This window comes from Hyaena hyaena, unplaced genomic scaffold (genome assembly GCF_003009895.1).
Source record: "Hyaena hyaena isolate Hyena2069 unplaced genomic scaffold, ASM300989v1 scaffold_275, whole genome shotgun sequence".
NCBI lineage: Eukaryota > Metazoa > Chordata > Mammalia > Carnivora > Hyaenidae > Hyaena > Hyaena hyaena.
Genome location: NW_024080908.1, coordinates 46109 through 57392, shown reverse-complemented (window position 1 = coordinate 57392; position 11284 = coordinate 46109). Strand labels below are relative to the sequence as shown.

At 45.9% G+C, this 11284-nt stretch overlaps 1 pseudogene; it reads right to left on the bottom strand.

Annotated features, from left to right (window-relative positions):
* Window positions 1-5187: 5187 nt before the first annotated feature.
* Window positions 5188-5661, bottom strand: LOC120241061 (annotated as a pseudogene).
* Window positions 5662-11284: the final 5623 nt, after the last annotated feature.

Genomic DNA, 11284 nt, shown 5'->3' with positions numbered 1-11284 from the left:
TTATAGGGGCGCCTGGGTGGCTTAGTTGGTTTAGCGTCTGACTTTCGCTTAGGTCATGATCTCGCGGTTTGTGGGTTCGAGCCCCGCATCGGGCTCTGTGCTGACTGCCAGCTCAGAGCCTGGAGCCTGTTTCAGTCTGTGACTCCCTCTCTCTCTGACCCTCTCCTGCTCACGCTGTCTCTCTCTCTCTCCTAGAAATAAATAAAACATTTTTTAAAAAATTGTATTATAATCATCAAACTTGATAAAAGACTAAAACTTAATTATTCCAACTACTAAAGAAAGGATCATTATGGAGTGCCTGGGTGGCTCAGTTGGTTAAGCATCTGACTTCAGCTCAGGTCATGATCTCACAGTTTGTGAGTTTGAGCCCCGCATGGGGCTCTGTGCTGACAGCTCAGAGCCTGGAGCCTGAGCTTCGGATTCTGTGTCTCCCTCTCTCTCTCTCTGCTCATGCTTGTGCTCTGTCTCTCAAAAATAAATAAACATTAAAAATTTTTATTTATTTTGAGAGAGTAAAAGAGTGGGGAAGGGCAGAGAGGGAGAGAGAGAAAATCCCAAGCAAGCTTCGTGCTGTCAGCACACAACCCAACACAGGGCTCGAACTCACAAACTGTGAGATCATGACCTGAGCTGAAATCAAAGTTTGGTCACCTAACCAACTGAACCACCCAGGCACCTCTCTTAGCTTTCTAGATTATCAAGTCATGCGAGAAACAGATATCCTCACCTAATTCCTGTGCCTGTATGCATCATGCTTGGCCATCTGGTGATTTTTCATTTTGGACTCGGTCATTTTGGTTTAGTGGTATGAAAATAGCTTCAAAAACCAGCCACCTTAAATTACGTTAATTAGAACCACACACACACACACACACACACACACACAAAACGCACGTGGCATTCACACCTGCCTGGAGGATCTTCTCTGTGGACCTTCACCCGCTGCCCATGAGGAGAATAGGAGCAGGGAGGGAAACCGGAGAAAGCCTCTCTGGTGGCTCACACCATGATGACGAGCACTGTGGGAAGGGGGTCAAGCCCACCCGACCCCTTCTCCCTAATGAACCGCAGACACCCTTCCTTCACTAGAAGAAGGGCCCAGGGCATAGGTGAGAAACCATTACTCCTGAAGGAGGGGAACAAAAGGAAAACTTCTGCCCCTGGGGGAGGGCCTCCAAATCCTCCCAGGTCAAGACCATTAGAAACTTCTATCACTGGGTTGCAGAATCTGGTCTAGATCACCCAGCGGAAGAACCAAGCGGCTCTCAGAGATCTTGGAAGGGAAGAGGTTTATAGGAGATCATGGAAGGGAGGCGGTGTACAGCCTCCGGTGGGCTCAGAGGAGATTCTTCTCCATAGGTCTGAGCCCAGAGCATCAGCAGAGGGAGTAATTTATAGCCTGTTACTTCCGCATTCCTCATTAATGCTTGAGAAGCAAGGTGGGAAGAAGAAGCCAGAAGGGGGAGTCTTTGATCAGGGACAGGTATTTCCTTATCAGTCCTGTCGGCCGTCTTATAACAGATTTTCCCCTATCAATTGGAAGGGGTACACGATCAGTGACAGAGTCCAATACGCAAGATCCAGGGACAGAGAGCTGGCCTAAGACTGAGGCAAGTCGGCGTGGCGGGAAATCTCTGTCCCCACCTTCCAGGCTAGCAGGTTCTGAATAAGAAACAGACACACTCTCCCCGGGGAAAGACCACCCGAGGCGCAGGCACAGGGGGAAGTCTAAAGTGGAAGGTGGAGCATACACACTGAGAAAAACCCTCCAGGAAAACCAGCCCCGCACCTCAAGCGAAGATAACACTAGAAGAATTGCTGGGAACATGGCAACCAGAAAAATCCAAGCCCGCCTCTACGCCGGCCAAGAGCCTCAGTCCTCCACCCTGACGGCTTAACAGAGAAAGGAGTGCCCCTTTCCAAGCATAAATAGCATTTGCTCCAGTCTCTACTGCCCTATATGCATGTCCAGAATTCAATTAAAAATTATGAAACCGTAGGGACGTCTGGGTGGCTCAGTCGGTTAAGTGACGGACTTCAGCTCAGGTCAGGATCTCAGGGTTGGTGAGCTCGAGCCCCGCATGGGACTCCGTGCTGCACCCGCTTTGGATCCTCTGTCCTCTCTCTCTCTGCCCCTTCCCCACTTGCATTTTCTCTCTCTCTCTCTCTCTCAAAAATAAATACACATTAAGAAATAAATTAAAAATTGTGAAACTATAGTCGCGCCTGGCTGGCTCAGTTGGAAGAGCACGCAACTCTTGATCTTGAGGTTGTTGTTACAGCAAACACTCGGCGCCCAGGAAGAGACCAGCCATCACTCTCGGGGCATCAGAAAAGATGGTTTATTGTGCACCGGTGCGGGCCCAACACAGTCACCTCCAAAGGCTGAGCCCTGAACCTTGGCAATGGCCTTTTATGGCTGGGATGGTAGGGGGTGGGCAGACAAAAGGCAAAGGGGAGGGGGCCCCTACCAGTGGTACTCTGGGCAGTTGGTGGGCACAAGACACAAACAAGTTTACAGAAGCCAGAAGTACGCAAGGAGGGTGTCCAGCCTCCGGCACCTGGCTGGCCCCTTTTATCTTGTTTTTACTGGCTTTTCTTCTCAGTTGTGAGTTCAGGCCCCATGGTGGGTGTAGAGATTTCTTAAATAAATGCAAACTTTTTATTACACACAATAAAACAGCCCTGTCAAAAGACAATGGAAGTAAAAGAAACCGTCTCAGAAATGATCCAGATGCTATGCTATCAAACAAGGAATTTAAAATAACCACATGTGGGATGCCTGGGTGGCTCAGGGAGTTAGGCAACTGACTCCTGGTTTTAACTAAGGTCATGGTCTCACGGTTCTGTGGGTTCAAGCCCTGCAACAGGCTCTGCACACTGAACGCCTGGAGCCCGCTTGCGATTCTTCCTCTCTCCCCCTCTCTCCCCAGTCATGCTCTCTCTGTCTCTCTCAAAATAAAAAAACAAACAAACTTTAGGGGCGCCTGGGTGGCTTAGTCGGTTGAACGTCCAACTTTCGCTTAGGTCATGATCTCGCGGTTCGTGGGTTCGAGCCCCGCGTCGGGCTCTGTGCTGACTGCCAGCTCAGAGCCTGGAGCCTGTTTCAAGAGTCTGTGACTCCCTCTCTCTCTCTGACCCTCCCCTACTCATGCTGTCTCTCTCTCCTAGAAATAAATAAAACATTAAAAAAAATAAAAAAAGAAACCAACAAACTTTAAATAAAACAACTGTAAGTAATGTGTTAAACGCTTCTGTTACATGCTCTGGTGGAAAACACAGACAACCTGCATATAAGGAATTTCAACGGAGACATAGAAACTGTAAGAAGAGTCAAATGGAAATGTAAGAGTATTGTTGAGCACGACAGGAAAGAGGAAGGAATACATTTGACAGTTTCATCCAAGGACTCCATACAGCTGAGAAGTAATCAGTGCCTTGAAGATAAGCTCATAGAAATTAACCAAACTGAAATTCAAAGGAAAAAGAAAGTGGGAGGAAAATGAGGTACAACAGAGCATCCAAGAAATGTGAAACAATATAAAATGGTCTAATGTAGTGTCATCGAAATTCCAAAGAAGAAAGAATGGGGCCGAGGAAACATTTGAAAAGATAATGGATCAAACCGGAGATCGAATATTAGGAGCCATTCTGAGCCCACTAGTCGAGAAAACTCCCGGTGAGGTTAAAGCAAGTTTGCACGGTCTCTTGCCAATCGGATGACACCAATATCCACCCCCGCTCAGTTATTTCTGCTTGAGCACTGACCCCTAAGGTACCATGTTGATCAATATCGGGAGTGACTTGTCCCCTTATTCTGGCCCTGGTATGATGACTGCACCTTGTGAAGGAACTTATTGTGGGAACTTCTTTTTTTGATTATGGGTACAGACATCGTTTCTCCAGCAGGTCCTGTTTCCCTCCATACTTTCCCTCGAGCTATGAACAGGCTAATGACCCTTACTCATGAAAGATTGACCTTTACATGTACAATTCTGTTTCTACCGTTGCGTTAGTCCAAGATGTTCATACAGCTCAACTTGTAAATCATCTATTCAAATATGTCTCTCATTTCCTTGCTATTCATGATATCATAAATCTAGACACTAAGGTTAATGCATTTGAAGAGGCTATTCTATGTATTGGAAATGAGCTAAACTCTTTAAAAGTACAGTTGGCTCTCCGGTGCCATAAGGAATATAACTGGACAATCAAGTCTTGCCCAGAGACAAAGAGCCTAACTTAGAGAGAAGGCACAGATAAGGGCAGAACATAAGTTCACCAAAACCGACAGGAGAGAGATGCCTGCCTGATCATCAGAAAGAATCTTGGGGCTCTCTCACTCTCTCTCACTGACACCGTCTATCCTTCAGGGACCCCTGGACCCAGTCGGAGCTGGACTCTGGCAATCTAAGAAGCTAAAGGAACCATAGGCAGACTAAGTGTTCACGTGCACATGCGCGCGCGTGCGTGCATACACACACACACACACACACACACACACACACACACACCTCAACACATCCAAACTCCTGAAAACCAAAATAATGACAAAGTCATTAAAATACCAACAGTCCTTTCTTTTAAAAAAATCTTAGAGAGAAGATGCCTGGGTGGCTCAGTGGGTTAAGCATCTGACCCTTGATTTCAGATCAGGTCATGATCTCACAGTTTTGTGAGTTCATGGCCTGAGTTCGGAGTGCTTGGGATTCTCTCTCTCCCTCTGTGTCTTCCCCTCTCCTGCTCTCTCTCTCTCTCTCTCTCTCTGAAAAAAAAAAAAAAAACACAATGAGAGGGGCGCCTGGGTGGCTCAGTCGGTTAAGTGTCTGACTTCGGCTCAGGTCATGATCTCATAGTCCATGGGTTCGAGCCCCGCATCAGACTCTGTGCTGACAGCTCAGAGCCTGGAGCCTGCTTCAGATTCTGTGTCTCCCTCTCTCTCTGCCCCTCCCCTGCTGGCTCTCTGTCTCTGACAATACCAGTATTGTATACTTCAGTTAAAAACAAAACCAAACCAAAACTGGCTAACAGTTTGGGTTATCACCCTCCTCAAAATCCTTCAGTGACTTCCCATTGTCATCAGGATGGGAATCCTTCAAGATGGACCCTTTTTTTAAAAAAATTATTTATGTATTTTTTATTATTTTTTATACTCATGTTTATTTAAAAATCTGATCTGTGAACTTAGCATTTTCCACCAACTCTGGGTGCAGAAAGCTTCACAGGCTTCACAATCTTTTGCTTAGGTGCTGCCTTTGTGGGAACCTTAGCCGCAGCCATTGCTGTCTTTTTAGATGCTTGCTTAGCCTTTTTTGCTTCCTTGGCAGCCCTGATGGCTTGTTCTCGTTGAGCCTTCCTAACTTCGGGTTTCTGATTTCTCTTGGCTATTATATCAGCAATGGCCCTCTGGAATTTGACTGCACGGCGGGTTCTTTTCTTTTGAATTTCTTCCGACTATCCCTTTTTGTGCTTTCTTCTATAGAAGACAGTCCAGTTTATCTGCCGAGGATTCCCCTTGGAAAGGAATGCCGACTCGCATTTTGCATTAAGAAATTGGAAAACCTTCCGGTCAGTCCTGAAGTAGCATCTCCCATGTCCAGGGTAAATCTTGTACCCACTCAAACGGCACAGCTCGACCTTCATGGCTGCGGCAGCTGGGAAGACGGAAAGATGGTCTTTTTTATTTTTATTTTTTTTTTTATTTTTGAGAGCGAGACAGAGACAGAGCTCGAGTAGAGGAGGTAGAGAGAGGGAGACACAGAATCCACGAAGCTGAGCTCTCAGCACAGAGCTCCCATGCGGGGATTGAACTCACTAACCAAACTCATGGACTGAGAGATGGTGACCTGAGCTGAAGTCAGACACTCAACTGACTGAGCCACCCAGGCGCAGCCACCAAGATGGACCCTTCTCGATGGCACCTATGTACCCTTTAGGGTAGCACACAGTATGTGAGAGTATCCCCACCCCAATCCTGTGCTCCACTAATACCGAACATCTTGTTTCCTAAATCTACCAGGTGTTGCCATGTTTTTGCCCATCCCGTTTTCTGTGAACAAAGCTGTTTTGCCAACTCCTACTCCTCCAAGGCCAAACTCTTCCCATGAGGACTTCCATGAGTCGCACACGGCTAACTAAACTCTCGTTTGCCAGAGGAAGAGTGATCTAAGAGATGTAGACTCTCTGGGGATTCCCTCCCTCCACAATGATCTCTCCCGTTCATGAACATGTGAAGCACACAGTGCTCTGTATTTGGAGACCTGCACTTTGGGGTAATGTAACCTGACTTTTTTCTCCGAGCTGAGAAATGTAAGCTGTTAGCAGCTCTCTACTGCCCTCTGTTGAAACAAAGTGGGCAGCGTGAGTCTTCTGCAGGACCAAGATCCTAGTAGAAAACTCGAGATCTGAGTGAGTGATTTAACACAAGTAACAGCCAGCCAAGGGGCTAGGGAAGGAAGAGTGAGTCAGGCTCAGCAGCAAGAAGTGGCTTACTTTAAGCCACTTGCTCTGCCCTTCTTGAGTGACTCTTGACATGACATTCAGAATTAGTCTTGCTTTCATTCATCAGCACTCTGGCTTTAGGTGGTTAGCAGTGAAGGGAGGTTTTGAAGTTGTAACAGAATGCTGAGAGTTAGAGCCCAGCAACATGTAAGGTCTGCAACTCAAATAGCTTAGAACTGCCTGCTCAGCCCTGCTTGAAACAGGCTTGACTGTTTCAAGTGCACGGGCCTCCAGGGAGGGTAAAAATTCAGGGAGGTAGGATAGCGTGTCCGAAGCAAAGAATGCTGGGAGTTACTTCTGGAGAAAGTGGATCTGCCCTACTCAGTAGCAAGTAAATACTGGACCAGAACATTTGAAGAGCTATAAGTTAAGTGTCTAAGTGATTCAAAAGTCTCCTCTCGTCCCTGGAAATACACTTCCCTCAAGGCCTCAGCAAATAAAGGAATCACTTCCATGGCTTCTAGTTAATTTCCTTAAGCACAATTCAGCTCAAGCCTTTGTTTCTGGCTCTAGCCCAGCCGTCTCCTTCCCGTTAGCCCACTGATTCTGACCACTCGCTGGTGTGTCCCGCAGGCATCCCAAGCCCAGAGTCTCCAAACCTGGACTTCCCAGGTCCCTCCAGGCCCATCCTGGCTAAATGTCTTCCCTTCGCATTTCCTACCTCAGGGAATGGCACCTGCTAGCCTCGAAATCTGGGTATCAGCGTGGCTCCTTCCCTACTTTCATAACCCACATGCAGTCTTACCAGTTGTCCTTGCCGAATAGCTTAAAGCCACCACCGTTACCTTAGCAAGAGAATTCAGAGCAGGATTTTCTTTCTTTCTTTTTTTTTTTTAATGTTTTGTTTATTCCTAGGAGGGAGAGAGAGACAGCGCGAGAAGGGGAGGGCCAGAGAGAGAGGGAGTCGCAGACTGAAACAGGCTCCAGGCTCTGAGCTGGCTGTCAGCACAGAGCCCGACGTGGAGCTCGAACCCACGAACCGCGAGATCATGACCTAAGCAAAAGTCGGACGCTTAACTGACTAAGCCACCCAGGCGCCCCTGGAGCAGGATTTTCAAGTGATGTCTGCACCTCCTTGTTTATGGCAGCATTATTCACAAGAGCCACGACATGCAAACAGCGCATAATGAAAATATGACATATGCATTCAACGGAACAGTGGGCGCCTTAAAAAAAAAGAGGGAAATCCTCTCGCATACTACAGCATGGGTGAACTTCAAGGACATTGAACTAAGCGAATAAGGCAGTCACAAGAGGACACATACTGTATGATTCCACTCATGAGGAGTATCGAAAGGCGTTAAAACTGTAGAAACAGAAAGTACAAAGGTGGTTGCTAAGGGCTTGGAAGAGGAGAGGCAGAATTCCTGTTCCCTGAATATAGAATTTCAGTTTTGCAAGAGGAGAAAATTCTAGAGGTCTGTTATACAACAGTGTGATAGATTGAATACTGCTGAACTGTGTGCTGTAAAGTGGTTAAGGTGGTAAATTTAATGCTATGTGCTTCCGACCACATTTTTTTCTTAAAGTTGGGAGCTTAACAAGGCGAATTGTTAGACAACTGTCAAAACTCACAGATGCATTTCAGAAGGATCACAGTGTGAGTCACAAGAACCATGATATAAGAGGGGTGCTCGAGTGGCTCTGTCAGTCAAGTGTCCGACTTCGGCTTGGGTCATGATCTTGCGCCATTCGCGAGTTCAGTCCCTGTGCTGATAGTTGAGGGCCTGGACCCTGCACTGAATTCTGTGTCTCCCTCTCTTTCTGCCCCTCCCCTGCTCACACACACTCTCTCTCTTTCTCAAAATAAATAAAAAATATAAATACATTTTAAAAAAAAAGAACGAAACTATAGAAAACTCAGAATATAATAGAACTGAACAGTGATCAAATCCTCTGAAGGAAGAAAGATTTCTAAGCCTGGGGGGTGCGGGGGGAGAGAGAAGAAGATCCTCATAAAATTGTTTTTTTGAGAGAGAGAGGGAGCAAGCGAGCGAGGGGCAGAGAGAGAAGCAGGGATCACCCAAAGCAGTGCTCCAATTCACAAACTGCAAAATCATGAACTGAGCCAAAGTCAGATGCTTAACTGACTGAGCCACCCAGTAGTCCCTCACAAAACTTTTTAAATTTCTGAGTAACACAAAACTAAAACCAGCTCGGGGCACCTGGGTGGCTCAGTCAGTTAAGCGTCTGACTTCAGCTCAGGTCATGATCTCATAGTTCGTGAGTTCAAGCCCCACATCAGGCTCTGTGCTGACAGCTCAGAGCCTGGATTCTGCATCTCCTTCGCTCTCTGCCCCTCTCCCATTCATTTTCTGCCTCTTTCTCTCTCCTCCTCTCTCTCTCTCAAAAGTAAGTAAATATAGGGGCGCCTGGGTGGCTTAGTCGGTTAAGCGTCCGACTTTCGCTTGGGTCATGTCTCGCGGTTCGTGGGTTCAAGCCCCGCGTCGGGCTCTGTGCTGACTGCCAGCTCGGAGCCTGGAGCCTGTTTCAGTCTGTGACTCCCTCTCTCTCTGACCCTCCCCTGCTCACGCTGTCTCTCTCTCTCTCTCCTAGAAATAAATTAAAAAAAAAAACATTTAAAATAAATAAATAAATAAAAATAAAATGGAGTCAGGACACCCTATAGGGGAGCCTCTCACCCACAAACTTTCCCTCACAGCTTCCAGCACATTCCTGGACAGGAAGCAGTTCTCTTTACAACCCAGCAGGGGGAAGAAAGAAAGAAAAAAAAAGAAGTAAGTAAATATATTTTTTTAAAAAAAACAAATTCAGCTCTCAATAAACTACCAACTGAAATCTGGAAATAAAATTTTTATTATAATCACAAAAGAGAGATCGTTATTCTACAAGTAATTAAAGAGAAAACCATACAGTTTCGAGAACCAGGCAGGACGGGAGAACAGACATCCAAAGACATATGATTAAACAGATATTAAATGCCTAAGTGTCTCGGACACTGTCCAAGTGCTCTCCACCTAATGGAAATATAAAAGAGGAAATGCAGCCAGTAAAATACGCGGGAAATGTTCAGACACACCAGGCATCACAGGGAGTTAAAATGATGAGATCCCATTTCTTGTCTGTTAAGTTACCAAAGATTACAAAAAAGAACGTGAAAACAAATGAAGGAGAGAGAGAGAGAGAGAGAGAAACCAAGAAACAGACTATGGAGAATACAGTGCTGGTCACCAGAGGGGGGCTGGGGGGACTGGGGAAACAGGCAATGGAGATGAGGAGTACACCTGCCCCGATGAGCAATGGGTAACAGATAGAATTGTTGAATCATTACGTTGTAGACCTGAACCGAACGCAACACTGTATGTTAACTATAGTGGAATTAAAATGAATAGCCTAATTTAAAAAAGAATGTGGTTGAATGGATTCTCATAGATTTCTGGGTGGCTTAGATGGGGGCGGGGGTGGGGGGAATGGGAGATGCACATTGAGGAGGGCATTTGTTGGGATGAGCTCTGGGTGTTGCAGGTAAGCAGTGAATCATGAGAATCTGCTTCCGAAACCAAGAGCGCGCTATATACACTGTATGTTAGCCAACTTGACAATAAATTATATTTAAAAAAGAAAAAGAAGGCAAATTCAGGGCGCCTGGCTGACTCGGTTGGTAGAGCTTGCAACTCAAGGTCGTGTGTTCAAGCCCTAGGCTGGGTGTAGAGATTATTACAAAAAATAAATAAGTGTAAAAAAAAAATGAGAATTCTCAGGCCCCGCCTCAATCATGAAATGAGTCAGGCCCACTAGCTGGTATTTTAACAAGAGAGCCAGATGGCTCTGATGTAGCTCAAATTTGAGAAGTACGACTTGGACTAATAAAAAGTCACCTCCTGGGACTGGGAAGAGATTGAGCTTTCTCTAAAGCTCCTGTCCGTATCTCTGAACAAAATCATGTTCTGTTAGCAAGAACATGCCAGTGGGGTGGGCAGACCTCTTCCCGGAGAAATCGCTGCTCTGGTGCTGATAATGACCTGAGTCTCCTAGGAATACAAGTCAAAGCAGTCACACTACCTCTTCCTTTCCACACATCCCTCAAAAACATTTTTGGGGGGCATTTTTCCCCCAATGACGTAGTAGGTAGGGTGTGCCTATGTGGAATTACTGTAAAAGATCAAGTTGCAGAAAAAACCTGTAATACAATATGCAAACCATATCAACAAAAATGAAAGAAAATATAAATATGTGTAGGTAGATCTGTGTCTCCATGAATCTGAATGCATGGGGAAAGTTCTGGAAGGACATAACCAACTTCTGAGTGGTTACCCCTGAGGAAGGGGGTAAGGTCATTAAGAGTCACTTTCACTTTTGCTTTCTTTTTTTAACATTCATTTATTTTTTATTTATTTATTTATTTATTTATTTATTTTTTTTTTTACAAATAGTTTATTGTCAAATTAGTTTCTACATAACACTCAGTGCTCATCCCCAAAGTGCCCTCCTTCATGCCCATCCCCCCCTCCCCCCCACATCCATCAGTCCTCAGTTTTTGTCAGCATTCAAGAGTCTCTCATGGTTTGCCTCTCTCCCTTTCCCCCACCATTTCCACCCTTCTTCTCCCCCTTGGTCCTCCGTCAAGTTCCTCCTAATCCTCCTATATGTGCAAACATATGGTATTTGTCCTTCTCTGCCTGACTTATTTCGCTCAGCATAACACCCTCAAGGTCCATCCATGTTGCTACACATGGCCAGATTTCATTGTTTCTCATTGCCATGTAGTATTCCATGGTATAGATAAACCACATCTTCTTGATCCATTCATCTGTTGATG